General features: G+C 44.7%; 1 protein-coding gene across 1 annotated transcript in view; it reads right to left on the bottom strand.

The window, feature by feature from the left end:
- The window catches only part of gab2 (GRB2-associated binding protein 2), a 388,329-nt gene that overhangs the window by 228,513 nt on the left and 132,789 nt on the right, over positions 1-27,027 (bottom strand). The window lies entirely within an intron of this gene.

The raw sequence follows: 27,027 nt of genomic DNA, 5'->3' as shown, positions 1-27,027 counted from the left end.
CTCCCCACCCTGCCCCACACCAATGTGGAAAATTGCCCAAGTATGTCCTGATAACAAAAAGCAGGACAAATCCGACCCGGCCAATTACCGTCCCATCAGTCTACTCTCAATCATCAGCAAAGTGATGGAAGGTGTCGTCGACAGTGCTATCAAGCGGCACTTACTCAGCAATAACCTGCTAACTGACGCCCAGTTTGGGTTCCGCCAGGGCCACTCAGCTCCTGACCTCATTACAGCCTTGGTCCAAACATGGACAAAAGAGCTGAACTCAAGAGGTGAGGTGAGAGTGGCTGCCCTTGACATCAAGGCAGCATTTGATCGAGTGTGGCATCAAGGAGCTCTAGCAAAACTGAAGTCAATGGGAATCAAGGGGAAAACTCTCCATTGGTTGGAATCATACCTAGCACAAAGGAAGTTGGCTGTGGTTGTTGGAGGTCATTCATCTTAATCACATGACATCACTGCAGGAGTTCCTCAGGCAGTGTCCTAGGCCCAACCATCTTCAGCTGTTTCATCAATGACCTTCCCTCCATCATAAGGTCAGAGGTGGGGATGCTCGCTGATGATTGCACACTGTTCAGCACCATTCGAGACTCGTCAGATACTGACGCAGTCCGTGTCCATATGCAGCAAGACCTGGACAACATTCAGACTTGGGCTGACAAGTGGCAAGTAACATTCGCACCACACAAGTGCCAGACAATGACCATCTCCAACAAGCGAGACTCTAACCATCTCCCCTTGACATTCAATGGCATTACCATCGCTGAATCCCCTACTATCAACATCCTGGGGGTTACCATTGATCAGAAACTGAACTGGACCAGCCATATAAATACTGTGGCTACAAGAGCAGGCCAGAGGCTGGGAATTCTGCGGCGAGTGTCTCACCTCCTGACTCCCCAAAGCCTTTCCACCATCTACAAGGCACAAGTCAGGAGTGTGATGGAATGCTCTCCACTTGCCTGGATGAGTGCAGCTCCAACAACACTCAAGAAGCTCGACACCATTCAGGATAAAGCAGCCCGCTTGATTGGCACTCCATCCACCACCTTCAACATTCACTCTCTCCACCACCGGCGCACTGTGGCTGCAGTGTGTACCATCTACAAGATGCACTGCAGCAACTCGCCAAAGCTCCTTCAACAGCACCTTCCAAACCCGCAACCTCTACCACTTAGAAGGACAAGGGCAGCAGACGCATGGGCCACCTACAAGTTCCCCTCCAAGCCACACACCATCCTGACTTGGACCTGTATCGCCGATCCTTCACTGTCGCTGGGCCAAAATCCTGGAACTCCCTTCCTAACAGCATTGTGGGTGTACCTACACCATATGGACTGCAGCGGTTCAAGAAGGCGGCTCACCACCATCTTCTCGAGGGCAATTAGGGATGGGCACTAAATGCAGGCCTAGCCAGCGACGCCCACATCCCATAAAAAAAGAAAAAAAAACTAAAACCCTTTCATGCTTTGGTTACCTCCAGACTTGACTTCTCCAACACCCTCCTAGGTTTCACCCAAACTCCAACAATATAAAGGAGAGGGTTGATGAAGGTAAAGCATTGATTTGTGTTAATGGACTTTCAAAAGGCGTTCGATAAAGTGCCGCATAATAAATAGTTAGAAAAATCGATGACTATGGGATTAAAGAGGCAATGGCAGCATGGATACAAAATTGGCTAAGAGACAGAAAGCAGAGAGTAGTGATGAACAGTTGTTTATCAGACTGGATGGAAGTATACAGCGGTCAGTATTAGGACCACTGCTCTTTTTGATACATATCAGTAACCTGGACTTTGGTATACAGGCCATAATTTCAAAGTTTGCAGGTGACACAAAACTTGGAAATGTAGTAAACAGTGAGAAGGATAGTAACAAACTTCAGGAAGACATAGACAGATGGGAGAAATGAATAGACACATGGCAGCTGAAATTTAATGAAGAGAAGTGTGAAGTGATGCATTTTGGAAGGAAGAATGAGGAGAAGCAATATAAACTAAATGATACATTTTTAATTGGGGTGCATTAACAAGGAGACCTAGAGGTTTACATACACAAATCTTTGAAGGTGGTAAGACAAGTTGATGAGGCTGCTAAACAGAGACATAGGGGGCGATTTTGCCAGCCCTGGGGAGGCGGGTTTGGAACCGGGAGTGCCAGGAAAATGGCAGAATCTGGGGGCGGGTACCCATCCCGCCCCCAACCCGCCTCGGTGCCATCTTCCCAGGAGGCGGGTTCCCGACCCGTGCCGAGTCCCATCTCCTGGAGGCGGGAAGGGGATTATAGCCACTTAACTGCCTGTTATCAGGTAGTTAACAGGCAGTTAAGAGGATTATCCCCATTTTTCCAGCAGAGGTGCGGGCTTCCGGACATCAGGAAACCCCGCCAGGGTCAGCAAGGCGAGCAGTGGGTCTGCGGGGGTCGGAGGGCTCCAAAAGTGCACTGTGGAGGTGAGTGATGGGTGCAAGTGTGGAGAGGTAAGTATGTGAGGTGAGTGAAAAGTGATAGAAAAAGTTTCCTTACCTTTGTTTCTTCCTGCAGGCTTCAATTGTTGGGGATGCAGAGGCTCTGGCATCTCAATGGCAGAGATGACAGATGGCTGCTGCATTCTCCGGTGCAACAGCCATCTGCTTTCTGCTCACAGAATAGGTTTGGTGAGCCTTGAGTACAAGAACTCACCAAACAACAGCTGTCAAACGATGACAATTCATCTGTCAAAAATTGGGCGGGCGGGCGGGCTTAACAAGGTCAATCAAGGGAAAATAGCGTGGGTTGGCCACAAGGCGATGGAGGCGGGACTAAAACCCGACAAGCAGCAGTTCCACCTCCATCGCGCCCCCATTGGCAAAATCACCCCCATAGAGTACAAAAGGAAGAAAGTTATGCTAAACCTTTATAAATCACTGGTTAAGCCTCAGCTGGAGTATTGTTTCCAATTGTGAGCACCACACTTTAGGAAGGATGTCAAGACATTTGGGAGGGTGCAGAGAAGATTTACTAGAATGGTATTAAGGACAAAGAACTTTAGTTATGAGTAGAGACTAGAGAAGTTGGGGTTGTTTTCCTTAGAGCAGAGAAGGTTAAGGGGAGATATGATTGAGGTGTTCAAAACTATGAAGGGATTTGATAAGAGTAGATAGAGAGAAACAGTTCTCACTGGTGGGAGGGTCGATAACCAAAGGACACAGATTTAAGATAATTGGAAAAAGAACCGGGGGCAGTTGAGAATTTTTAAAAAATGCAGTGAGTTGTGATGATCTGTAATGCACTGCCTGAAAGGGTGATGGAAGCAGATTCAATAGTAACTTTTAAAAGAGAATTGGATAAACACCTGAAAATAAAAAAATTGCAGGGCTTTGGTGAACGATCAGGGGAGTGGGACTAATTGGAAGCACTTTCAAAGAGCCGACACAGGCACGATGGGCTGAATGACCTCCTTCTGTGCTGGAAGATTCTATGCTTCTCCAAAATTCTGCTGCACGCAATCTGTCCCAAGCTACATCTTGGTTGACAGTCATCTTTGCTGATCTCCATTGGCTTCCTGCCCCCAGTGCATTGAATTTAAAATCCTCATGTACAAATCTCTCTATAGTCTCATCCCACTTTCTTCTGCAACTTCATTCAGCCTTACATCCCAGCCTGCAATGCTCTAGAATGACTGAGTTTGTACCCATGAATCCTATGCACCATACTTCCCAACCTCATGCATGCAACTGCACAGGCAACTTTCCATTTACAGTCAGTCTAGACGTTTTCACGTCCTCATTAATGGGAGCAGTGATCTGGATGATTCTGATTTTGTGGTCTGTTCCCTGCTGTGAGAATGTCTGATCCGAGAGGATTTGCTTATTTATTTTCCAGGTAGCTTTTTTCCCTCCCAAGACTTCCCATCTGGCTTGCATTTTGCTCTGTTTTTTCTTCTTTACATGGGCAGCCCACGAGTTTTGAACAGCTTGGGAGATTTTTTTTTTGACATACCCAATGTATGATTCAAATGGTAAAAACTTAATTCAAAAGAAAAGTTTCTTAACTTTTTGAGCAAGTAATGAGATCTTTCAGTTTTTAAGATCCATGCCTCCTTCAGGTGCTACAAAATGGCAGTATAGGGCTTGCGAGGCTACCACAGACCCAGTTTTGGATGGGGCAATCTAGTTTTTGAGGCGGCTGTCTGCAGATTTCTAAAATGGAAACCAGACAGCAAAAGTGTTGTTTTTTGCATGTCAAGGCTCCTGGCTCACAGCCTTGCTTGGGGCGACAGGCGGTTGTAAAATCAGTCCAGAAGTCCCATGCACCCGAGGCACACCATGCCAGATTTTGAAGCAAAGATGGCTTGGATTGTGCTGAAGTTGACGGCAAGCCTCATTGGAGACAGAAAAATTAGGCAAATACGTCTCTTGCAAGCTCCCCCAGTGGTGAACTTGCCCATATAAAATGACCTGGTCTGGTCAAATTTGATTCTTATAGCACACATTTTGATGGTTGCACAAGAGTGGAGCACAAAGTCTGTTTTTTAAATAGAAGTGTATTTTTCCCACTTCTGTGTCTTATAAGAACATAAGAAACAGGAGCAGGAGTAGGCCAATCGGTCCCTTGAGCCTGCTCTGCCATTCAATAAGATCATGGCTGATCCAATCTTGGCCTCAATTTCCCGCTCTCTCCCCATAACCCTTGACTCCCTTGACGTTCAAGTGTCTGTCAATCTCCAGCTTGAATATATTCAATGACTCCGCCTCCACAGCTCTCTGGGGTAGAGAATTCCAAAGATTCACGACCCTCAGAGAAAAAATTCCTCCTCATCTCCGTTTTAAATGGGCAACCCCTTATTCTGAAACTATGCCCCTTAAGTCTAGATACCCCCCCACTAGGGGAAACATCCTCTCAGCATCCAACCTGTCAAACCCCCTCAGAATCTTATATGTTTCAATAAGATCACCTCTCATTCTTCTAAATTCCAATGAGTATAGGCCCAACCTGCTCAACCTTTCATCATACGTCAACCTCTTCTTCCTAGGAATCAACTTAGGTGAACCTTCTCTGTACTGCCTCCAATGCAAGTATATCCCTCCTTAAATATGGAGGCCACAATTGTATGCAGTACTCCAGGTGCAGTCTCACCAGCGCCCTGTAAAGTTGCATCAAAACTTCCCTACTTTTATACTCCATACCCCTTGCAATAAAGGCCAACATTCCATTAGCCTTCCTAATTACTTGCTGTACCTGCATGCTAGCTTTTTGTCTTTCATGCACTAGGACCCCCAGATCCCTTTGTACCGCAGCATTTTGTAGTCTCACTCCATTTAAATAATAATTTGCTTTTTCATTCTTCCTTCCAAAATGGATAACCTCACATTTTCCCACATTATACTCCATCTGCCAAATTTTTGCCCACTCACTTAACCTATCTATATCCCTTTGCACAGTGTCCTCCTCACAGCTTGCTAACCCACCTATCTTTGTATCATCAGCCAATTTGGCTATAGTACGCTCGGTCCCTTCATCCAAGTCATTAATATAGATCGTAAATAGTTGAGGCCCCAGCATTGATCCCTGTGGCACCCCACTAGTTACTGATTGCCAACCGGAAAATGACCCATTTATCCCCCGACTCTCTGTTTTCTGTTAGTTATGATGTGGATCCATTATTTAAGATTTTTTTGGTTTTTAATGAATTTTTATCAACAGCTAAGCAACACCCAAATTCAAGCCATGATCCCATCTCCTGCCACACCTGTATTCTGTCCCCCATCTGGTTCTGGATTTGGCAAAAAGGTGGCTACCCTAAAGTGCTCATTATCACAGTACCCACACAAAGGGGTAGATTTTCCCGAACCTGTCAGGAAGAAGCTGGGATTTCCCCTTTCGGGTTTTTGACCCGCCTACTTCGACATCCGGCCAATCCGCGCGATTTTTCCTTGATTGACCTTGTTGAGCCCGCCCAGCGGGCTCAGCAGGCCAATTAAGGGCCACCCGGCAACAGGTGACGTCACAGACTGCAATTTCATCTGTCAAGAGTTCTTGACAGATGAAATGTCAGCGTTTCACAGCTGTTTGAAGCTATCAAACACTGACAGTCTGAGTTCTGACATGAGTCATTCTGCACAGACTCAGTTAGAACTCTTACCGGCACTCAAAGCTGAAGGCTGTCACTTTCCACAGATCGCAGCCGTTCAGCTTTAAGTACCGGCTGAGTGATGCGCTCCTGACAGCTACAGGAAGAAAGGCTGTGAAGGTAAGTACAGGTAAGTAAAAGTTCTTTACACACTTTAGACACACCAAACACACTTACCTTTACACTCATGCACCCATCACTCACCTGAGCGTCAACATCGCGACCCCTCCAACTCCTTCAACCCGACGGCCCGCCTGCGCTAACCTGGCGTGGTTTGGAGCCATCGGGAAACCCACACGAAACCCTTCAAAATAGGGATTAGGCTAAAAACTGCCTGTTAACTACCTGTTAACAAGCAGTTAATTGGCACTAATCCCTTCCCGCCTGGTTTCGGCGGGTCCCAGTGCGGGGCGGTACCCACCGCCCCTGAAACTTACGTGGGGCGGGGTTTTGGGTGGGATGGTGTCGGGACCCCCAAATTCGGGATTTCCCCCCCCCCCCCCACACGCCTGAAACCCCGCCTGACGGCTCCACGAAAATCTAGCCCAAAGAGTTCCTGATCTCTACTGAGAGATTGAAAGAATGTAACAGCATGTTTTGGGATAAGGGAACCAGTGAAGATCAACAATGGCAAGGGATAGGTTTTGGGTAGCAAAGTTTTGGTTGAGTTGGAGTTATGCAGGGTGGAGCTCAGGAAACGAATAAGGAGAAATTGAGTCTGGACGTGACAAAAGGTGTGGCTGAGTATTTCAATGATCGTGGGTGGGAGGTTGGTAGGGATAGAGCTGGATGATGTAACATTGGCAGGGCTTTTCTACATTTCAACAATGAACAAATCTTCAGTCCCAGATACAACAGTTATTGATGTAGGACCAGTTGGCACTAACTTGTGTTCCTGTAGCAAACAATAACTTTGCCTGTTGTGTAAGAAAGAAGGAACCGTCTCATATTCATTGTGTTTAGACTTCCATTCAAAACATATACTTCTACCAACTTTCGGATATTATCTGAATGGAATGATTTTAGGTAAACACAGTGGACCCACTACTCCAACAAGCAACCAAATAAATAAATTGTTGGAGGATCTATTAAGAATCTTACAATAGCCGACTGCTTGGACAGGAAAACAATCTTTTTGCGTAGCGTTAGATGTGATTTTCTCTAAGAAGTTGTGCAAATTCAGCCCCAAACTCTGAACATTTCAGAGTTGCTGAGTAGAATGAGGCCAAAAACACATTCTGGCTGGGTTCAGCCTCAGTGCATCGTCTATTTCTTTCTTTCTCTTTCTCTAATAGTGAACTGTAAATCTGTTACTGAGCCAAATTGGCACGTTGCCACTGAGCTGAAGGTGGAAATGATGATTTTAGCATCTTGGGTCTGCTTGAGATGTGACAGGAGTCTGTTTACTCCAGGTTACATAAGGATTCAGGCCAGATGGGATCACTTTGCAAGATTTGTATGACCTGCTTCTGTTAAAGGTGCAGCATCAGTAACAGAATTAACTGGATTTTTGTTTCTCAAAATGCTCAGCCCAGCAGCACTCAACAGCCACCCAATCTCTATGAGCTTCCCAACCCTGCTTATGGACAATCAGATTTGTTTGGCTGATATTTAATAATACAATTGCCAAGGCAAAAAACATGTCTTAAAAATAATAATCTTCATTTCCTGCATCATTATAATGAGAAGTCTGTAAAGAATACCAGATTTCCCATTGGATACTGACCTGTTCCAAAGCCTCCGTCAATGCCACGCTTAATCTGGCTACTATGAAATACACTCAAACGGCCTGGTGGCTCTTTCTTTGATCTCACAAGCAGTAGACTGTGACCTGCACTGGGGGTACCATGCGGTCATTCAATTTATAATGTCTACAGACTCATTTAGAAAACTGTGGTAACTAAGCTTTTTCTACACAGAAGTACTGAACATGACCACTAATTACATGATTCATCAAAGTGGCTATTGGCAAAAGACAGCAGTCAGTAGAAATAAAATTTTATATTTTCAAATCCTTATATGACCATAATTTTCTAGCTTTGTGACATGCACATTGATTATTTAACATAATTTAGGGATTTTTCATTTACTTACAACATTGGCAGTGAAATGGAGTGGCTCTAATATCCAGGTGCATTGTGGGACCAATACACCATATTACATAGGATTACATAGGATATACGGCACAGAAACAGGCCATTCGGCCCAACCAGTCCATGCCGGCGTTTATGCTCCACTCGAGCCTCCTCCCGTCTTTCCTCATCTAAATCTATTAGTGTAACCCTCTATTCCCTTCTCCCTCATATACTTGTCTAGCCGCCCCTTTAATGCATCTATACTATTCGCTTCAACCACTCCCTGTGGTAGTGAGTTCCACATTCTCACCACGCTGGGTAAAGAAGTTTCTTCTGAATTCCCCATTGGATTATCTTTGACTATCTTATATTGATGGCCTCTAGTTGTGCTCTTCCCCACAAGTGGAAGCATTCTCTTCGTATCTGTTGTGTATGTAACCTGTTCCACCTTAAGAGAGCTTAAGCCTGTTCCACCTTAAGAGATGTACTACTTTCTCAGGCTGCTGTAGACGTAATACCGGGGGTGAACACACCGGTATATAAGCACTGTGCAGTAATCTTGTATTCAGTATAGTCCCTACCTCCAACCAGTAAAGACCTGTTTTTATTGTTACTCATTAGTCTGTGTCTTAATTAACTAAATAATTCACAGACTTAACAGTATCCACTCTATCAAAATCTTTCATAATTTTAAAGACCTCTATTAGAAATTGTGTTTTTGATTCCAAAGTCTAAATCGTTAATGTAAATTGTGAACAGCAGTGGTCCCAGCACTGATCCTTGTGGAACACCACTACCCACCTTCTGCCATGTGAATAGCTACTCTTTACTCCCACTCTCTGCTTTCTGTCTTGAAGCCAGTTAGCAATCCATTCTGCTACTTGTCCCCTGACTCCGCATTCTCTGACCTTATTCATCAGTCTATTGTGGGATACCTTATCGAAGGCCTTTTGAAAATCTAGATAAATTACATCTACTGCATTACCATTGTCTATTCTCTCTGTTACCGCTTCAAAAAATTCAATAAGGTTGGTCAAGCAAGATTTTCCCTTTTGAAACCCATGCTATTCATTACTATACTTTTCGTTTCTAGATGGTCTTCTATTCTCTCCTTTAGTAGGGATTCCATTCTTTTTCCTACCACCGATGTTAAGCTGACTGGTCTATAATTCCCTCGACATGTTCTATCCCCCTTCTTAAATATTGATATTACGTTAGCTATCCGCCAGTCCTCTGGCACTACACATTTTTCTAACGAATTATTAAATATGTGTAGTAATGCCTCTGTTATCTCTTCCCTAGATTCTTTTAAAATGCGTGGATGATTAGTGTATTTAATATATCGCCTTTTTTATTTTAATTGCACTTATCTCATTACTCATGTCATCATCCAATGTCATGTTCTATCTCCCTGGTAAATATATATTGATGAACTCAGTCTTGCTTTGAATTTCCAAAGTGAAATCAGTTACAATCAAGAGAACAGGTTCAAGCATTTTTTAAATCTTGGCCTTTGAGGTGATTGTTTACACAGTATTGTTAAGTTTGAATCAGCAAAGCTGGAGGATGAATCTAAATAAATACTTCCAATAGAGCAAATCCAGCAAAAAGGGCTTCTGTGGTCTTATATGCATCCCACCGCCCCAAGGTTAAAACATCTGGGGCTCGATTTTAATAGCCCTGAGGAGGAGGGTTTGGTGGTGGGTGGGCAGCGAAAATCAGAAAAAATGGCTTCAGACACCCAACCAGCCTCCATCCCGCCCCCACGTGATTTTCGTGAGTGTCGGGTCAGCCGCTCCCAAACTGACCCGACTGGAACCGGTGGGACAGGTAGTTAAGGCAGTTAACAGCCTGGCTAATCCTATTTCTTTAGTGGTTTCCCATTTTCATGCTTCTGGCTCCTGTTTCCCGTCTCATCAGAAACAGGCCAGCTGCAAGGAGACGAGTTGCTGGGAGATTTGTAGTCATTGGTGCAGCACTTTAAAAGCGCTCCTGTAACATGGCTGACATTCAAATGCAACAACTTTGTTATTGGAGGTTTGGGATAAGATTTTGCAAATCTACTGACCTTGTGACTGTTCAAGCTGACACCCATCTGCAGTGTGACCTGATTGGAATAATTTCAGGTCACTTCGACTGTGCGCTTACAAGCTTCTTGCCTCAAATGAAATCTATAGCAACGGGATGGGAACCATTTATATCCTTTCATCCTGGTCGTCAGATTTGGAGGAAGAGCAGCAGTGGCAGCACCACAACCAGCCATAACAGCAGCACCAGCACCAGGAGTGCCAACTTCCTCCTCACCCACCTGATGCTGCACAGGGTGGAGGGCCTCAGTGCAGAGCTGCACCTCACTGCAGGAGATGCCCCCAACACAGGGTTTCCAGGCAGAGGATCAGCTTCCTCAGCATGACTGAGCAGCAGTGCCAAAGGAGGCTGAGACTTTCGCGAGACGTAATCGAGACTTTCGCGAGACGTAGTCGCTGACATCTACGCAATGCTGCACCAACACCTGGAGGCCAGAGGAGGGTGTGGACACCCCTTACAGTGGCTGGCAAAGTCACCACCGCCCTCAACTTCTTTGCTTCGGGCTCCTTCCAGGGATCAGCTCCTTCCAGGGATCAGCAGCAGACATCAGCGGCATCTCCCAGTCGGCCGCACACACCTGCATCACGCAGGTCACCGTTGCCCTCTTTGCAAGGTGCACAATTACATCCACTTCTCCACGGATGGCCCAAGTATGACTGCGTGTGCAGTTGGCTTTGCCAATATGGCAGGCTTGCCAATGGTGCAGGGCATCATAGGGGGCCCTAATGGCTATATGTGTGCAGTCTATCACAACCCAGCTGTATTTGTCAACTGCAAGGGATTCCACTCCCTGAACATCCAGCTGGTGTGTAACCACAGGAAGATCATCATGCATGTTTGCGCTAATTACCCTGGCAGTTGCCATGATTCCTTCATCCTGCACCAGTCTACTGTGCCTCAGCTCTTCCATCAGCCAAATCAACTTTCCGGATAGCTTCTTGGCTATCCTCTGAAAAACTGGCTTATGACACCAATGAGGAGGCCATTAAACTATGCTGAGGAGCAGTACAATGTGAGTCACATATTCATCAGAAGCATCATCGAGCAAATCATCAGCTTGCTCAAAATGCGCTTCCGATGCCTGGAAAGATCTGGTGGAGTCCTGCAGTATGCACCAGCCAGGGTGTCCAGAATCATCGTGGTCTGCTGTGCCCTGCACAACATCGCACAGCAGCGTCGCTTAGTGCTGCTGGATGAACAAGTGGCTCAGCACACAGCCTCCTCGGAAGAAGAGGAAGAGGACGAGGAGGAGGACGGGGAGCCGCACGTTGCGGGGCCAGATGTGTCCAATCCAGCAGCAGCAGACCACATTGCTGGCCATCAGGCAAGGGATGCATTCATCCATGCCAGATTCACGTAAGCTTAAACTTCAACCACAGGTGGCTGGCACATGGAGATGAATATAAGTCCGACATTCTCAAAACCCCAGGCATCATCTGTCCAATAAACGGTGGTTTGCGCTCAGTGTCACCACCAACATTCTACATAGAATTCGCCCTGAACCCTCACTCTTGAACTTTCATTTCCCAGAACACAGAGGCCACACTTTAGGTGATCTCAGCAGATCATTAAAACTTTGACACTGAACCCATGTACATCTGCACACAGACCTCAAACTCACCTCCTCAGCAATTTGTAGCCAAACTGCTTTGGTTTGCTGAGGAGGCCTCCTCCTTCCATTTCCAGGGAAGAGGACCTCCTAACGTCCTCTAACTCCCTCCACAAGAGCATGGAGAGAGCCCTCATTGAACCTGGGTGTAGCCTTAGTTTTTGGGGCTGCCATTCCTGCAGCAGCTAGCACGTTTAAGAGAAAAAACCTAATGCTTTTGCAAAGGGGACATGGCCCCTTTAAATTTTTACTCAAATAACATGTCATCAGAGGCGAGAATTTGACGTGCTCCAAGCATTTGTCTGGAGGGACCCGCACGTCGGCCGTATCGAGGCCAATCAAGATAAAATCGTAACTGCTGGGCGGTGGCATCCAGGAGCGGGTCCGAAAGCTGCTGAGCAGCGGGCCCACCCTCAACCCGCCTCCATTAATAAAATCGCGGCCCTGGTTTCAGACATTACCATATTTTAATGCAATTCCATTCCATCTATGTAATTTTGTCCAAAAGCAGACCTTAATGCTAAATTTGTCATGACGTTCATTGTGCCAAATTCACTGAGTTCATGTTAATTCATACAGGATTAATATTATGTGATGTTTATGTAAACACCAGTAATTGCCATTTTAACTGTTCTTGATAATATGATTTTAATCATGCGGTGGAAGCACCTTACAAAGGCACAGGGAATATATATGCCGTAACTCTAACCGCTTCTGACAGTGCTGTTTGTCATCTCAAATAAGAGCAGACAGTCCAAGAATAACTGGGAGTGTACAGGCTAAGTTTAATGCAGATTTTTTGTTAGTTGACATAGCACAGCCAGAGATAATTGTCACAAGGACAGATGCCTCATGCATTTGACCCTGATGGTTGTTGAAAGTACAGACATATTTAAATTGTATTGGCATAACAAGGGACATGTCACAGGCCTCCCAGAGCTTAAAGAATGCTCCAAGAATTCATGTCAGCGCTCATTAACGTTGTGCATCATAGTAGTGCCACGCTACTTAACCCTTTGAACAAAGAGACAATGCTTCCGCTTTTTAAATCTGCAAAATTTCTTTCCTGCAACATTCACCAATACATATTTTGTGGCACTTTAATTATAGTAAGAATGGGCTGAGAGAGTCAATGTACAGAAATATTAATAGTGTTATAAACAGAATCAGAATCCTACTCTACCCATGAAACTCTAGAGTTTTATTTTACCTTTAGCTCTTCGAGACTGTTTAAATGTCATGCAAAGTGCTTCATGGCAGTGAGACATTTTGGGGTTCAGATGACATCATAAACCCTGAAAGTGAACTTAGAGGAAAAAAAAATCAAGCCCGAGAATCATTAACGCTGATAACAATATTTAGTGGAAGTATTAATCAGACAACAGGCTTGTGTACCATACAAGTAGATCAGGAAAATTGTGACTTTTGTTTCACTGGTTGATGCAGAGCAATATACAGTTTCAGTGTATTATCATATAGCATTGAAGAAATATGCAGAGATAGTTTTCTAGAAATAAACTGAAATACAGGAAACTTTGTGTTATCCGGAGGCTAACTGTCCGGAATGCTCGAGCCACCGGCAAAAATCAGGTGCCGTTTTCGTTAGGTTTTTTTTTCTCGTTGCTTTTTTCCCTCAACAGTCAAGCTCTGCAAGGTCTGCTGAAGCTGTTGCTAAGCTACGCTACAGAGACGCTTGGACTGTTTAGAAGCGCAACAGGGTTTGTTGACAGATACGGAGCTCAGAAGCTTCCGTATCTTTCAACATTAGCGCTGGAGTGTCCGGCAGTTTTAAAGGAACGGCAACAGCTCGGTCCCGTCGGTGCCAGATAGCACAAAGTTTCCTGTATTGTAATTTAGCCTTGGTGGAAAATTGCATTGGAGTCTCAAAGGAATACATAGAAAATATTTTGTAATAAATTAAATATTAATCCATACTACCTGAAATACAAAGATGGAATATTCATATGTGTTAATTTACAAGATTGACTAAACATAATTCATTGAAAGACTCTCCCTCCACCATATAGCCCAAAGAGCTGATGCAGATAAAATCTTAAAAATGTGAAATTATTCAAAAATGAGGAAGTCATAAAGTATGTTAATTAGTATACATAAAAGAATGCTTAGTAATCTCAATAGGAGGTATCTTTTTTCATAACTACAGCTCTGATAACGCTCACAAGTTTAGATTTTGTGATAATCTAGTACATTTTGTAGTTTGTACACTAAGGTCGGAATTTTGCCGGTCCTCAGAGTGCGGGATTGGAGGCAGGACCACTGTGATTGACAGCGGGTAGGAAACCCGCTGTCAACCCACCTCCAATCAATCTTCCCAAGTGTCAGGTCCCCGATTTGCGCATGAACCCGACATCTGGCAGCGGGAAGAGTATTATAGCCACTTACCTGGCTGTTAACAATACTTGTTAACAGGCTCTTTTTCAATTTTGCTGCTTCTGCCTCGGGTTCCCCGACGTCCAGACAGCACGCCAGGTAAGTGTGGCGTGTTGCGAGTCTGCTGTAATGTTTCTGCATTGATGACAGCTGCAGAAGTGGTGTGAAGGATCTAATGGTGCACTGGTGAGTTTCAGAGGTGAGAACATTTTGGGATTTTTTTTTTTTTTTAATGCATTTACACTTTTCTGTAGGTAACAAGTTTTGAATTGGCTGTCTAGTCCCACCTCATTGGGAGAACCTCTCTCACCAGTGACAGATCACTTCTGTAACCTCACCTGCAGCTGCCATCTGTTCTAGCCTATGGAGGGAGTCATTGGACAGCCTGGGTGCAAGATCTCACCTTTGTACAGTCATTGTCAGTGTCTGCAGCACCTCAATGCTGTCAAATACTGAGAAATGAGCTGTCAAAGAAAAATTGTGCGTGGTCCCTTTAAGAAAACCGCAGATGATGCGTCATCAAATGACATCATCTGACAGGCTTCCTCTTAATTGGCCGGCAAGACCACAGGGCGGGCTGAACAAGGCCAATCGACGTAAAATCACGTCCGTTGGCCTGATGCAGTTGGGGGTGGGATGGGAACCCGGAAACCAGCTGACCCGCTCCCAAGCCGCATCCAGTGGCAAAATCACGGCCTAACTGTTGATACGGGAGGAGTTGTCATCATTCTGTTTAAACGTATGAGTCTAAATTTCTTCCCCTCCCTCCTCCCTCGTATTTCATCCTTAACATGTGCAGTTATGTTGCCTGTCCTTCTGTGCCCTCAAGCAGTACTCTCACGGGTGAACATTTTATAAACACAGCATCCACAGGAAACACTACACCTCAACTTCCCCCAACAGGATTTTATTACATTGAAGTGACATGCGAGCACAAACTGACAGTGGCAAAGATATACATTTACAGTTGTATATGATACATCATGGATCTATAGATTCACTAAATTGATAGCCTGCTTCTGTCAGTCTGTTCAGATGTTTTTCATTCCTAAAATTCCACTCTCATAAGCAAACGATCACTTCCTATTAACTAAACACGTGGCCTTATGCGCAAAATATTCTGCGATACTGGGATTCAGCATGAACAATTACCCCTTTTACTGATGAGGTACGCACTGAAAATATTACTGCCGTACGTTCCTGATACCTCTAACTGAAAATACCCCACTGATAGACCGTTACACACAAAGTCACAGCTAATCAAGTTCAAGAAAGAGGCAAGATAAACAAACTGATTTAGTAAGATTACAATACTTCACTTAACACATCATTTCTTTTGTGCACCTGTACTTTTAAGAAAATCATAGGATAGTACAGCACAGGAGGCCGCCATTCGGCCCATCGAGTCTGCGCTTGCTCTTTTGAAGAGCAATCCAGTTAGTCCCACTCCCCTGCTTTTTCCCCATATCCCTGCAATTTTTTCTCCTTCAAGCATTTATCCAATTTGTTGCATAAAAAGTGCATAATTTCAGGACCTCTTTGCCATATCATAATCTTCAATGAACATATAATGCAATTTTCTTGAAGACCAATGTAGAGACTGTATTGTGAGAATCTTACACTGGGTAAACAAACATCAAAACATGGCTTGTAATGAATCAAGTTCCTCAGTGCAATGTACAGACCATAAAACCAGAGTTAAGATGCGACTAATGTATGGCATATTCCACTAATAATTTTCAGCCGAGTGATTGTTGGCCGTGACAGTTGCTCCATCATCTGCAACGATATCTAATTTTACATTCATGATTGTGAATCAGCATTTTGCACCCTACATCCTGTAGAATATGTATTTATTGATGTCACAGTAACTTCTGTGCTCAGTTGTATAACCTGAGAGGCTTGTACAATGACAATGGCCACCAGCTACGAGTTCAAAAACAGCAACCAAATAGCCTCCAGCCCCAAGAGTGCTGCTGCTGGTATTGTACAAAAGCTGGCAATTGCCTTTTTTTGGCCTCCATGGCCTTGCTGCCTGCCCTTCTCAGATTCTCTGATCGGAGTAGGGATGACACAGGGCCTAATATCTACTTCTACTGGCACTCCTCTAAATTGGCGGCGACTGGCTTAGAGGAGAATAAGGCAGGAGGCAGCATTAGCACTCTTCTGGCTTATTTACATATTACTTCAATGCCAATGCCTGTTATAGGCACAGGTGCCCCATCCCCCACTCCTTCTCAGGAAAATCCCAGAATTCCCTGTGCAATGCAACGAGGACAAAAGACCTGGCATAATGGGCCTCTGGCCCTTTTCCTCTGCTTTGCCCCCCACCCCAAAAAAAAATAGATGTACTTGGAGCGTACAGCACAGGGATATCAGGGCCCTTGAGCTTTGAAGCTGTGTGTTGAAGCTGATTTTATAGATGTATTCAATCTGGCAATAACCAGGTATTTCTTGGAAAGATGCCTATTCCATTTGTAGCAGCCATGTAATTAAATGGCATAATGATGATAGACTGATTGAAGCACAAGTTCAATAGGACGGAGATTAGTCCATCAACTGGCTGCAGCTACATTCAATAGTGATATTTGTAGGACAGATCAATACTTTAATTTTTCAGTTCATATCTTCACTACATTTCTCATTCTCTATAAAAATAGGCACATTGGTTCAAATATCGACTGAAAAGCCAAAGTAGATTGAAAGATCTTGATGATGCTATTTGGACTGAATGATACGTACCACAGACTTTTTTTTAAATCCAGTTGGTTATTGGAAAAAAATAAATGGTTGAATTAGATAAAGGATCACAAATATAAGAGCAGAGACTTATTTTAGTGAATTGAAAATCAAACTTGGAATTTAAAAAATACATATGTTTTTAGTGCATACAGCGAATCTAAAAATCCAAACCAAACAAAATCTTCAAACACAATATACTATAGGTTGGAAAAAGATATGAGCAATCCTTCATTCAAAGAGTGAAGAATATAATCAAAAGAAAAGGTAAGTGGATTTTGCACAACAGAGGGACTTCTAGTAAAGATCAGGGTTTTATGAGACAGAATTGTCTGGCTTGGGACAAGTGAATCTGCATACAAAACCTGATGCCTACATGCGCCAGATGTGGGGTTTCAAGAATATCTTTCTGGATGCATGAAGCTAGGGCTGCTCCAATGTAAACCATTACTAAACTTGCCATTTCTGTCACATCTTTTGGCACCTGTAATCTGACTTTAAGCAGACTCCCTATAACAGACAGCAGTGTTCCAATTTTTGCTCATGTACTACTTTTTCCAATTGTAAGAACTTGTGGAAACTGCTGTAAAGGTGCCAATTATAATGGTTTACATTGGAGCAGCCCTATTTTCATATTCTTGAAACTCTACATCTGGCACATATAGGCACCAGGTTTTGTGCAGATTCACTTGTCCGAAGCCAGACAATTTTATCTCATAAAACCCTGATCTTTCCTTTACTAGAAGTCCCTCTGATGTGCAAAATCCACTTATCCAGCAGAATCTTTGACAGTCACCCAGAAAACATTTTGATACTTCAATAGCTACAGTACAGATAGACGAGTATAATCCCCAATATTGATGTTTCCAGAACCACATTTGGTGCAAAGCCATGTTATTGGGCTGGGGGTTGATACGAGTGACCAGCTTTATTTGTCAAAATGCAGCTGTCTTGTACATTTGTTTAACTGTGACAATAAGTAGTTGCTTGCTAGGTTTTGTTAAAGGAGCCTAGTCTTGAAAAAGTAGATTTTTTCATTGTTTACAAATAAATGAAGCAATGGCATATGTGCTGCAACAAATCACTTTATCACTTGTGCAGGACTTTATTACGATGACACCAATGTAGCTTTCCGACTTTACTCTCATTCCAAAAACAAAGAAAAAGTTTCACAAACACTTTTCCACAAATACAGTGTCCCTTTAAAATAAAGTTGTACTGAAGAAATACGAGGAATTGATAAAAGAGGTGGAGTCTTTTAAAGATGGGGTATCAGAATGTTTTCTATTAGGGAGAGAAAAAAGAAACACTGACTGGAAACCAAAACAAGAATATTTCTACATTCCAAACTGGCAGCATCACAACGTTTTCAATTTGGCTAAAGATATAAAACCATGTAATCACAACAGGAAATATTTCTTGTTTGTAGAAGAGGATTCTGAACACTTTTATTTATTTTAAAAGACCTTTGTATACACATACCTTTTATATCCTGATGTCAGAACCTGCATCACAACAATACTGGATTTTTTGCCATCCATCATTCATCCATTATTTTGAATTACATCATTGTCATTTGCTTAGTCTGCTTCCTAGTATTCTGATAATTCCAGACAAAACATCACAAAGGGTGTCGACGGAAAGAACAGCAAAGTTGGAGATGGTCAGTGCTGTATGTCTTGTCTCTTGCTGGTGCTTGGCTTTGTCTGTGGATACCCACTATTGCACTGTCTAGTCTCAAACCAACCAGAACCCTACACATCCTGACCATGCTGTGCTGAATATTTATCATACACTAGCTACACACTATCTCTGAAATCACAGAACTACAGTAAAAACATAATTTTTTTTCCAGTCACACTCATATTTTCAGCTGATGCAAGTTAAAGCAAGAATCAAGATGTGACATTAGAAAAGTCAAAACAAATAAGTTGCGACACATTTCATTTCTGAAAGTAATGCAGTGGAAATGTTTTAAAATTCAAATCACACTAGATTTGATCTCATTAATGCAGGAAGCAAGCTGTTCCTGAAATCAACATATTACGCAACATGTATTTAGTGCCTATTTCTGCTATTCATGCCCTGATATATTAATTGTGGTAATTAAAAAAACAAAGTATAACGGTGGCACATATAAAAAGCATGGCCGAAAAATTCAGTTGCTTTGCACCTCCCGTTAGAGGGCGCTAACGGGGTGCAAAGCAACTAGCGCCTGGGCGCGGCGCTGCCAACGTCTTCTGCAAAATTCAGCGGGAGGTTAGCAGCGGCGGTAACCTGTGGCCGGGGCGGCGCAAATTAAAGGGGAGGTGCCGGGCAGCCATTTTTGTTGCTGGCCGGCTGTCAGCACCTGCCCCCTCTGCCGTCCCCAGCCTCTTCTGCAGCACCCCCGCGGGTTTCCGGCTGCGCTCCGTAAGCCCGGCACTTCTCGAGTGCCGGGCTCTTTTGCCAGCACTCCAATCCCTTGTGGCCCAGCTGGGCCCCGGGTCACGCTGCGCTAGGCCCCTCCCCTTTAATAAGGGGAGGAAGGCCTGCAGTACTGCGGCACGTAGCACCGTGATATTCACTCGCAGCGCCTCAAGGAGGAGGTGGGACGCTTCCAGTAGCGCCCCGCCTCCTTCTTGGGGCAATACCAGTGAATTTCGGCCACGGGGGCGCTATTTTTTTCAGGGCACTAAAAGTAGAGCCCCGGCGAAATTAGCGCCCCAAAGGGGGCACGACCCAATTTCCCCCCCCTTTATCTTTAAAACTAAGAGCACTTGGTGCTAGTGCTCTAGTGCAGGGCAATCTGATAGCATTTGCAGCGTGCCACCGTAGTCATTCCCCTCCCCCCTTGTAACCACCATATGGGTAAAATTTGAATACACAAACACTGAAGTATACTTTCTGTCGCTTTGACCACCTTAGTGACAATTTTGTACCTTTGATACACGTTCATGATTTAAAGCTAGTTTTATATTGGTTTTGTGCCATGTAGTGTTAGCAGCTCTGGCTATGCGAGTCTCACACAGAAGGCAGGGACTTTGAAGGATTCACTATGGCTGGCTGCTGGAAGACCTGGTAAAAAAAACCTCTTTCTAGAAATTTTTGAGATGATTTTATTTTTGCAGACACAGCATTGGAAGTCACATCAGAAATACCATGTGAAAAATTTCTAGGTATATTGCAGTTAAGACAGCCTTGCTTAAGATGGGGTCTTTTGAGAGTTCCTTTTCAATAAATCTTTTTGGGCTTATAGTTCTGATGTCTAGAGTCCACTGGGCTGACTTTAATGTTAAGTCTGCCCCATCTACAGTATTTTCAGACCACAAATTAAGTGGAAATTAGTTCTGCTGATTTTTGGTCAGCTTAACTTTTGGGCTTGGCTGAAGTTTGGAAGCTCCAATCAAAAGAAAATGGGAGCTTCACTACCATATTTAAAAGGGGGCATGGAAGGCACTGGGTCCGTTCTGCAGCTAGCAATTGTGCTGGCCACCACATTCTCAGACCACCTGGTAGGAAGGGGTCTTTGAATCAACTTTTCAGGCAAGAGGGCATTTAAAAGGCCCAAACTGGTTCAGGTAAGTGCTTTATGAGCTCCTTTTTTCTCTCCCTGTATCCTACTAGTACTTGGGCTTTCAGAAGCCTTAGAACCTGTTGCTGTGAATTAATTAATTGTTTTACTCCAGTTCCCTTTCCTGCCACATGCGCTTGCCAGGGGGAATCCCTGAGAGGACGTGTTTGAAAGATTGAGGACCCACGGAGGGACACCAGGCAGTCTCATCTGCATATGAGGGAGTGCAGGTGCCAAGAGAGATGAAATGATCACACTTGGCAGGCATAGTGCTGATGGAGTCGTCTCTTTCTGAGGGAAGTTGTGCCAGCACTTCACTACAATATTTGAATGCCTAACTAACCATTATGCTGGATGGTTCTTGGGAAGCACATGTGGTATTGCATGAAAGGCACAATAGTGATCAAGAACCAGCACTGCCTTACTGGCCACAACAGACAAGATTATCTCATCACCTGCCATACCTACCCACAAACAACCATGGGGAAATGTTTTCCCAGGGTCTGGGTCAGCAGAGGCAAAGATACCAAACTATTTCTTCCACTGCAAGGACACCTACAGCTACTGTGCAACAGAGAGCTTGTAAAGGAAAAAGCCATAATTCAGAAAGATACACCATCCTATGAACAGATTTCTGATATTATTAATACATGACATATTGGGTTTAAAAGTCTGGAAAGCCTCGGCGACACAAGCTGCGTCAATACAGGCTTCTGAGATAAAATGAAGTGTTAACACAAAAGTTATAAACACCACACAAGCTTTTGAAATGGGAATTGATTGTTAATACTGAGACAATGGTCCTATTGAAACAGCAAGTTGCAGCTTCCAGAATGTCTGCATTTTGGAACCAACACAATAGCAATGCCCAAGTAAAGTGTTAAAAACTTACATTTCGAACAGGAACGCAGAATATTAAAAAACCATGTGCCTTTGTAAAAGTAACACAAATATGACAGGAAACATGATTATATATGCAACCAATTGAAGTAGCTAAGAAATGCAAAGAACACCCTAGATGAAGTGTTTTTAATTTACATGTTATAAAAGATACCTACAGAACACTTTGAAAATATGACTTCAATAGATGACACTAAGCAATCACATTGTGTGTGTGTTGAACTTGGAACAGTTAGTAAACACGACGTCTGCTTCCAAACAGCAGAAGTGATTTTAGAATTGAATGGAAGACTTTCGATAAGATTGGCATCAAATAAATACTACTGTCATATTGTTTTTTATGATAAGTTTTGGAACACCTAAACAACAGACAGAAGTCTGCAAGCTAACAGTTGAATTGACAGTAAGAATAGAAAAGAATTCAACAGAGGATGGCTAGAGATAATTAGCTTACATCAGCAGAAAACATCAAAGGATTTACTACTGCAAAAAGGATATAAAAATAGAGCTTTTCAGATGGAAAGTCAGAAGTCGCTGGAAAGGGCAAGCGATTCTCAACTTCAGAGGCATGCTCTAAGTTTTTAATTCTGAGAGTCTCGGGATCAAAAAGGTACTCTTATTTGATTTTGGTGCATATTCTGGATTAAGAATAATAGAAATGTAAAAATGTACGAAGTTAAGATTGAGAATAAGGATCTCTGAGAATAAGAAATGTAAGCTATTTGTATTTTGAACTGTTAAAAGTTGCGATTGACTCAACAGCTGTTAACTGTATGTCGGCTCTTAAATAAATCTATATATTTTTAGAATTGTCTCAAATAGTATTTCTGTATCAAACTCGCAAACTCAATTTCTGCACACTCTTTTGTGAGGAGTTGCAGAATTCTGGGGGGTTTCCGGACCCTCATAATATCCGGAACGTTACAGTCTAGTTAAACTTATTAAAAGTGCTATCTGGAGGATGGTAACATCTTTATGTCATTCCTTTCCTTTAGAGAGAGATAGCCTGAACCTTTAGACCCAATTAAGCGTCTTATAGAATTTGGCTATCTCTAACTTTAGTTGAAGGTGAATGTCTGGGGAATATGCCTGATCTGGGGTAGCCCGAAAAGGGCTAGGACTAGTAATTATCCCTTCAAGCTGGCACACGCAAGGGTAGTAGCAATCAGCTGTGGCCTGAAACTCAGCTACACCTCCTTGCAGGTATGCTGACCTATGGGAATGATGCTATACAGTGGCACAGAGTGTGTCACTCCTCACAAGCACCACCTCAACCTCAACAGCCACCAGAAAATGGGTCTGGGTGTTGGGCTGGTCTGTCTCTTGTCTGCAGAGTCATGTCTGCATTGAAATTTTTCTTTTCTTTCATTTTTGCCTTTTTAATCCCCTGTTCCTTTAGCCGGCCCAGAAATTCGGGTCGGGGGCTTCCCGCGGGTGCAAGCCCCCGACCTGCACTTACCTTGCGCGCCGGCAGTTGAACTGTAGGGCCCTGTGGAATTCCGATCTGGGGCCTGGCTCAGCTGCCGGTGCGCAGTGCTTGCGTGTCCCAGGGGCGCAGTTAGTTCGATGTGTCCCCTGGGATCATGTGGGCCATGGGCAGTGAATTGGAGCAGGGAATGCTCCATTCATAAGTTTTGACAGGAAGAGCTGTCAAGACTTATAAATATTACGGCCCCAAAACATCCCTAAACCTTCAAATAAATTTTTTTAAAACATCACATTTTTAAAATCTATATATATAAAAAATGTTTGTCTGTCTGTCTGTACAATCAAAAGTTATAGAGCGTACCTACACATATGTTATATCAAAAGAAAGCTTATCATTAGGGGAGTCTAATAGGCGTATTTACTTTTTGGTCAGACAAAAATTGTTCGGACAGTATACAAAAAAGGTTCAAAAAATGGCAAAATTCCGCTCATTAGCGTTGAGTGACATGATGGTTGACCAATCGTACAGGGGATAGCATTGAGTGACGTGATGGTTGACCAATCGTACAAGGGATAGCATTGAGTGACGTGATGCGTTTCATTGCGTGTGTGGGCGGGCCTAATCCTTCTGAGCTGAGGTGAGTGGCCGCCATCTTGATTCCTAACTACTGATTTATTGTTCCCACTTTCTGTGTGTTTATTTTGAAATATAGATTTCCAACAAAAAAAAAGTTGCTTTTAAAAGAAAAAAAAATCCTTTTGCAAAGGGGACTCGGGCTTTTCCCCCCCCTCGGCGGTGGATGAGCTGCCTGCAGGCCTCAGGTCTCGAAGCCTCGGCCTCTCCTCGCCAGCCACGCCTAAACTAGGCACCGCCCGTCCTGCTGGGCCCGATTCCAAACCAGCGGCCCGCGATCGCCGGCATCTTGGTAAAGGCTGGCGCGCGGGACTGAGCCGAGCGTTGCCATCACCGCCATCTTGGTAAAGGCTGGCGGGGTGGGAGACAGCGAGCGCGTGAATGTCGGCGGCGGGACCCGAGAGTCGGGCCGGGCCTCACGCGCTAGGCCGCGCACCGGCCGGCCCCCGAGGCGCTGATCCGCACACGGGGGCTTCGGCTCACCGTGTCCGTGCTCGGAGGAAAGTGAGAGAGGGGGAGGGAGGGAGAGAGAGGAAATCAGGGAGAGACAGGGGGAGGGAGAGGAGAGGAGGAGGGGGAGGGAGAGGAGAGGAGGGGGAGGGAGAGGAGAGGAGGAGGGGAGGGAGAGGAGAGGAGGAGGGGGGAGGGGAGAGGAGGAGGGGAGGGAGAGGAGAGGGGGAGGGAGAGGAGAGGGGGAGGGAGAGGAGAGGGGGAGGGAGAGGAGAGGGGGAGAGGAAGGGAGGGAGAGGAGAGGGGAGGGTGAGGGAGAGAGTAAAGCAGGGAGAGACTGGGGGAGGGAGGGAAAGAGTGAGGCGGTGGGAGAGAAGGGAGAGCTCGCCTTCTTCCTTCCTTCCTTTGCAGAGGTCCATCGGGCCAGGCCTGAGGCGCTCCTTCCCCCCTCTCTCTCCAGGCTAATCCCGAACTAAATCCAGCAGTCTCTCTCCTCTCCTTCCCCCCCCATCTCTCTCTTCTCCCCCCAGCTCTCTCTCCTCTCTCTCCCTCCCCCTCTCTCTTTCCCTCTCTCTCTCTCCCCCCCTCTCTCTCTCTCTCCCCCAGTCTCTCTCCCCCCCCAGTCTCTCTCTCCCCAGTCTTTCTCTCCCCCCCCAGTCTCTCTCTCTCTCTTCCCCCCCAGTCGCTCTCTCTCTCTCTCTTCCCCCCAGTCGCTCTCTCCCCCCCCTTCCCCCCAGTCGCTCTCTCCCCCCCTTCCCCCCAGTCGCTCTCTCCCCCCTTCCCCCCAGTCGCTCTCTCCCCCCCTTCCCCCCAGTCGCTCTCTCCCCCCCTTCCCCCCAGTCGCTCTCTCCGCCCCCCTTCCCCCCAGTCGCTCTCTACCCCCCCCTTCCCCCCAGTCGCTCTCTCCCCCCCAGTCTCTCTCTTCTCCCCCTTGAGTATTGTGTGCAGTTTTGGTCGCCTTACCTGAGGAAGGACGTTCTTGCCATGGAAGGAGTGCAGCGAAGATTCACCAGGCTGATACCTGGGATGGCAGGAATGATGTATGAGGAGAGATTGTGTCGATTGGGCTTATACTCACTGGAGTTTAGAAGATTGAGAGGGGATCTCATCGAAACCTATAAAATTCTGTCAGGCCTGGACAGACTAGATGCAGGAAGGATGTTTATGATGGCCGGGGAGTCCAGAACCAGGGGTCATTGTCTAAGGATAAGGGGTAAGCCATTTATGACTGAAATGAGGAGGAATTTCTTCACCCAGTGAGTGGTGAACCTGTGGAATTCTCTGCCAGAGGGCGGTGGAGGCCAGTTCATTAAATATATTCAAAAAGGAGTTGGATATATTTCTTAAGGGATCAAGGGATATGGGGAGAAGGCAGGGACAGGGTACTGAATTTGGATGATCAGCCATGATCTCATTGAATGGCGGAGCAGGCTCGAAGGGCCGAATGGCCTACTCCTGCTCCTATCTTCTATGTTTCTATGTTTCTTCCAACAACAACATGCCCTCAAAAAACCCTCGGCACCGCCGGGCACTCCAGCTAGTAAACTATAAATTACATTAAATAACTATTTTAAACAATAATTTAAATTTTTGAAAAAAATAATTTTATATTCTAACGGGGCTAAAAATAAACTTACCTTGCTTTAAAGTATTTAAAAATAATAAACCTGTGGAAAAAATGTTTTAATTTTAATTAATTGACCACTTACCTTGTAAAAAGCAGGCCTTACGCCTGCTTTTTACATTTCTAAATTCTAAAGACTTACCCCTCACGGAAAAACCTGTAAAAAAAACGTAAGTTCAAAACGCACGCGCAGGCTCCCCCACGCACGTGTTCGACCTCTGAACCCCTGCTTTCAGAGGAACGGAAGTGCCGGTTTCCCGCACATGCAGGAAACCGGCACTTCCATCGGGCCTACGGGTGAGTACCCCGTGCGTACTCACCCGTGGAGACCCGAATTTCTGGGCCCATAAGTCATAAACATAGAGTCATAACGGCACAGGAGGCCGCCATTCGGCCCATCGAGTCTGTGCCGGCTCTCTGTAGAGCAAACGAGTCAGTCCCATTCCGCCCCTCTATCCCGTAGCCCTGCAAGTTTATTTCCCTCAAGTGCCTATCCCGTCTCCCCTTGAAAACATCGAATGACTCCGCTTCCACCACTTCCGTCGGCAGCAAGTTCCAGGTCCTCACCACTCGCTGCATAAAAAAGTTTTTCCTCACATCCCCCCTGTATCTCTTGCCCAAAACCTTAATTCCTTGTACTAGTGGGAACAGCCTTTCCCCGTCTAGCCTATCCAAACCCGTCATAATCTTGTACACCTCTATCAATCACCCCTCAACCTCCTTTGCTCTAATGAAAACAAATCCAGCTTCTCCAAACCTGTCCTTGTAGCTAAGATCCCTCATCCCCGGAACCATTCTGGTAAAATGTTGGGCTCCTATTGTGATACTCCCTGTTAATTGTTCATTCCTGTAAATGTCACTTAACTGCAATTTGTTCATCCCAAAAAACTCATGATTCACAGTCTCAGTTTTCACCTGCCGTTGTGAATAATTATTCAAATGAGTTAAGTGCTATTTGTAAGTGACCTTTTGGGTGGGTTTTGTATCAGTTCTAAGCCATTTAAAACTGGCTCAGACCTGGAGAGAAAAACCCTCTCCTACGTCTCCAAATGGCAGTATAATCTAACTCTAATATTGCTACTGGCAATAAATGGGGTTTATTCATCTGAAATTGTGGTTCCTATGGCAATAAAGTAGAGTACATAATTCCAACACAGGGAGCACAATCTGGATTGTATGGCTTTTTAAAGTAAGCAAATACTGATTCCCCTATTGCAGTGAAAAAGAATGACTAGAACCTATTCTTTTGGGGAGCTGTTTCCAATTGATTCAATCCTTTGAAGGAGGTGACTAGCCACACGTGAATCTCCATAAAGATACATTTCTCCACCAGCCTGGCAAGTAATGCAGTCCATCCAACCTCAAAAGCTAGACTACTCTCCCCAGTTCATGGTCTCAGCAGAAATGAAACCATCATTTTGCACA

Source organism: Somniosus microcephalus, chromosome 10 (genome assembly GCF_052327205.1).
Source record: "Somniosus microcephalus isolate GS21.2 chromosome 10, FLI_Smic_1.0, whole genome shotgun sequence".
NCBI classification, from domain to species: domain Eukaryota; kingdom Metazoa; phylum Chordata; class Chondrichthyes; order Squaliformes; family Somniosidae; genus Somniosus; species Somniosus microcephalus.
This window is presented reverse-complemented; position numbering and strand designations above follow the sequence as displayed.